Genomic DNA, 5,215 nt, shown 5'->3' on the forward strand with positions numbered 1-5,215 from the left:
GACTTTCTCTGCCTACCTTTCAAATTGTTCTCTACATGAAAGTTGATTCATTCCATCTTTTGTTTCTTTCACTCCAGTATTCATTTTGAAAATATTTATGGTTGATTGAAAAGTATTCTGATGGTATTCTGGTCTGTCCATGCTTCTACTCTACCATCTTGGTTCTACCTTGGCCTCTATTACTTTCAAGACAATTTCTAACCTTTATGTAAAGACACATGTACAAAAAGACCCTTCATTTCTTATATCCCAAAAAACCAAGTTCAATTTATTGCATTTGCCCTGATCTTAAATTCTCTACTCTAAGCATTTCCTGGTTACAATGTTATGTTCCAAAATATATCTGCATGAACTTTCCAACTTTAGGCCTCTTTGCCAGAGTATATTCTGGAACTCACTGTTTTTCTTTACTTCCTTTCCCCTTGTATCATCTTTATGTAACAATAGAAATTCTCTACTTCCCATCTTACCACCTCCATAACAGTTTATTAATGTGCAAAGTTTAAATTAAAAATAAATAAGGTGTAACACATAGCACATGGAGGCAAAAATAATTAGACAAAGAAAGTCATCAAGATGCCATGCCTTATTTTGACAATGTTTAGCTCTTCTTGACTTTAAAGAGGCAGAACACCTTGATGCTGAAAGATAGTGTGATAAAATGAAAAAGTGAGACAAAGAGGAAAACACCAGCCTATTTCTAGTCTTGCTGATGACGAGCAGTGTGATTTGGGATAATTCATTCTATCTCTCTATATCTCAGGTTCCCTAGTTGTAAAAGTTTGGAATTACATTTTTTTGGTATTCTAACTCAAACTGAATGCTTGCAAGAATGATATTAGTATTTTTAGATAAATGTCTAGAATGACAAAAAAAGAGTGTTATTTTTCTGCATTCCACATCTTAATATTCTTTAATGTTATAAACTATTTCTTTGTAACTCGCATAAGCTATTAGAAATGGGTTACTTTTAAATTCCTTCTTGAATACATGCTACCTAATTTACATGTTGTTTTGGTGAATTCTAAGTAAGATCAAAATGCCATTTTGCTTATTGGTCATAATATATTCTTCAGCAGAATGTTTAGTTTCTTGAGAGTCAGGACTGTTTAACTTTCATCTTCATATTATCTGTGACTACCAAGATAGTCCTAAGGGATATGAGCAGATGCTTAATTAATGTTTATTGATTGATTGACATTTCTTTTTCTCTTCTGACAGTATGTACTCACAGCCCCTTTGGCCAAAACACATTCAGGTCCATGTAATTCATGCTACATATAATTATGAAATAATTTCCCATCATTCTAACATTAAGAGAAAGTGCACAATGTGTGTAATCAAATGCTGAATGAATTTTATTTTTTTTAACTTTTTCCCTTTTAGCTAAGATTTATTCACAATTTCTCATTTTAATAGCAATGTTGAAACATCGACCAGTGACTGAATCTCTCCCAAACTCTTAAAAATCACAATGCCAACTTGTTTTCTTCATTTTTTTTAAAATGGAAAGCTTTTAGCATTCTTGCTCAAACTTCCTTCCTAAGAAATGAAATCAAAATCCATCCTTCCTTTCTGAGAGTAGAAAATTTAGTTACATTGTGCAAATGACCTATTTAGAAGCAGCTCTATTTAATGCCACTCAGCTTTAAATGGACCATCTTATTTAAGTAACAGAACATTTAGAAGCTTAGAATAAAACCTTAATGACTGAAGAAATATGATATTATCTTGTGAACTTCCCCTTTTATTCATCAGCTTTTCTGTTTTTTCTTCAGATTTTTTTCCTAAAGAGGAAGTGGAAAAATAGAATAAACATTATTTTTTCTGTGTATTTGCTGCTAATAACTGCAATCTTTAAAGAAGTGGAATTAAAGCATGCTTAATGGCAATGGAGAGATGCATGATGGTCAAACTGAATGATGAAAGTGATCTTCTGAAGGATTCAAGAAATGTCAGCTTGAAAAGGGTGGACTAACCACATGCAAGAGCAAGGGATTAATGTTCATATCTCATGGTTTATATGCTCCATTCATACCTTCCCAGTTTCAAGAGAAATCAAGGGAAGCACCCAGATTTAGAGGAGACTTCTGGTGATCTTGTTGGAAAATTTGCCAAGAAGATGTCCAATTGCTAACTAGTATGTGTTATAACTTATATCAATGGATGGTACAATAAAAGTGATGAAATCACATATTCATTTGAACTGAAAAAAATTGGAAAAGAATTGGACATAATTTTGGTGTCTCATCCTGCTAAAGAGGGAAAGTGTGTATATGTGCATATATAATATATATATAGTATCATAATATCATATTATTTATGTTATATTGTAAAATGGAGATTTGAACCCTGGACTTCAATCCCCAGAAGTCCTTGGCACTTTCCAGAATTCCCTATAATCTCACTTGAGTCCTCACCTGAATGTGAGAACACAGTTTAGTATTTAAAGGGCTCTCTGCCTTCCAAGTGCTCTCTTCTTCCCTTCAAAGCACACATGTCTCTCTACTTGGCATGCAAAATGTAGTAAGTGAATTGTGAATGTGCTAATCAGCCGTAGGCACGTGCTTTTCTTATTTTGTATTTTCCTATTTCCTTGATTTCTAATAATTTTAATAAACCTCATAAAATATAATATTTTTATCAGTAGAGACTAATTTAATTTTTACAACATACATATTTACATAAATATTTATCATATATACATACACATGTTTCTACATCCATGTATACATTCATAAAGTGCTTTTTCTATATTAGGCATTATGCTCATTGCTTTACCAATATTATCTTATTTTGTCCTCCCAGTAGTCCTATGAGGTAAGTTATTCTTATTCTCATTTTACAGTTGAGAAAACCTAGACAGACATTAAATGACTTGCTGAAACCACACAGCTAGTAAGTGTCTGAGACTGAATTTGATTTCAAGCCTTCCTGAATCTGGGTTCAATAGTCTCTCCACTCTACATATAACTGTCTATAACTCATAGGAAAAATGTATGATAAATTTCTCTGTTTGCATTCATATTTTAAGCAAATTTTCATGCCTTTTAATAGACCTGCTAATCTGGCCTCAGACACTTCCCAGTTGTGTGACCCTGGGCAAGTCACTTGACCCCCATTGCTAGCCCTTATCACTCTTCTGCCTTGGAACCAATACACAGTATTGATGCCAAGAGGGAAGGTAAGAGTTTTAAAAAAATAGACCTTCTACCCTAGTTAACCAGTACAAATAATTATAATATTTTTGTATACTGTATCACTAATATTCTGATCAGAAGCATTCTGGATATTGTAGTGAGAAAGGTCTTGCTGAGGACAACTTGTTAATAATGCCAAATTGATGAAGCTGTCTAATGTTCTGGGACTTTTTGTATAGGAAACCAAATTGAACAAGCCTCAATAAAAAAATCCTGTTTTCCTAAAATCAGATCGTATGTTGAAGCTTCTTTTGGCCTATGTGATGGATGGTCTTTCCCAAAAAGCCAAGAAGGGAGGAGATTTTATTTAAATGAGCATCCAAAGTATCTCTGTTTGGTTCTTCAGAGCCAAAAATCATTGTCACAGAAGACCCATTCCTGTAAAAATTCATGCAACCTAAAAGCAGCATTAACAGGCACAGAAGCTTCAGACAGACAGCTGGTACATTTCTTCTGACAGGGAAAATAAACCCCAGCCAAAATAATTGAAAGCACAAGCAATGCCTTAATACTTGTCTTTCCATGCTAGAATATATCATCTTGGTTTGGAATTTCCCCAAAAGTGGTTGCTGTAGGGTCAGGAGTGAGGATCGCCAGTTCCTAAGTGCTTTTGTGGCTCTTTAAGTCTTAGACATGCCTCTGTTCTGACAAAAATGATTCTCAATAGGTGACAGCATAACGACCCAAATACTTTTATGCCTGTTGGCAAAATTCAGGCAAGCATAAGGCAGGACCATATGTGCTTCTTTCTAAATGCTGATCTGATAGAGTACTCCCAACTCTGTGTTAGCCAGATTTGAGTGCCCTTCCATGGGTATTGATGACAATGTTTGAAAGAAACTTAGTGATGGTGCATGCAATAGAAAACTGGTTTATTTTTACTTTTCACTTGGGTAACTCTTTGATAGCTTGTCCTCCTGCCTTACAACCTTTTCAAAAGAGAATTACACCATTTCTAGCTCATTTACTTTTTTTGAGCTTGTCATCTTCAAATATATAATATAAAGGCCAGATATCAGAAACAAGTAGTTAAAGTCTTAAATGAAATACAAATAAATATCTAGACTTTGTTATCATTTTATAAAGTGTGAAAGTTTTCAATAAAACTTGATAAAAAAGATGGCAGCTAAACAGATAGAAAATCAGCCATGGCCCTGACATCTCTTTATAAAGGTAAGTCTTACTCTTTTCACAATGAACCAATGTGGTAGATAGCACTAACTTCTGGGCTTTCCAAAGAGAGAAATATGTAAAAGATGAACCCAGATGTTAAAAAGAATTCCTCCTCATATCTTGAAGCTCCCAGAAGCAGAGGCCAAGTCATTGATTAAGCTGGGATTGAGGAACCCTGGTTCAGACTGGAAATGATGGGTCAAACCCCCTGAGTAGCCTCTGTACTTGAGCCTGTTGAGATAGGGGAACCCAGTCTCAATCAGATCAAATCAAATATTTTAAACAACCTTTTAAACTGGCAGACATATAAAAATATTTTGATAAACAAAATATGATTTGAATATTAATTCTTTAATGTTTGTTATGTTTTAAACATGGGTACTTAAAAGCTAACTTAAAGTAGTTGGACAAAGTGAAAGACTGATATTGATGTTAGAATATTTGCATAAGGATTCAGTACGTGTTTGCTGTGATATCATGAACAGGTAAGCACAGTAGCAGTCAAAGAAAATAAACTTTACCTACATTATCATTTCGTGTCTCGGAGCATTTGAGAAATTGTCTTTAAAAATGTTGATATTTTTCTTTTCCAGATAAAATGGAGATTCAATTTTTAATAATCATTTTCTCTCATTTTGCTATCCATGTTCTCTCTCTCCCTTCTTTCTTTCCCTCCCCAAGATATCAGGTAATATGATATAGGTTATAGGCATACAGTACATATTTTCATATTTGTCATATTGCTTTTATAAGAAAAAACTCATAAAGTATAGTGAAAATAATATACTTCAATCTTCATGAACTTAGTTTTGAAGAGCAAGCTAGATAGACATTAAAAGGAG

Source organism: Monodelphis domestica, chromosome 4 (genome assembly GCF_027887165.1).
Source record: "Monodelphis domestica isolate mMonDom1 chromosome 4, mMonDom1.pri, whole genome shotgun sequence".
Lineage (NCBI taxonomy): Eukaryota > Metazoa > Chordata > Mammalia > Didelphimorphia > Didelphidae > Monodelphis > Monodelphis domestica.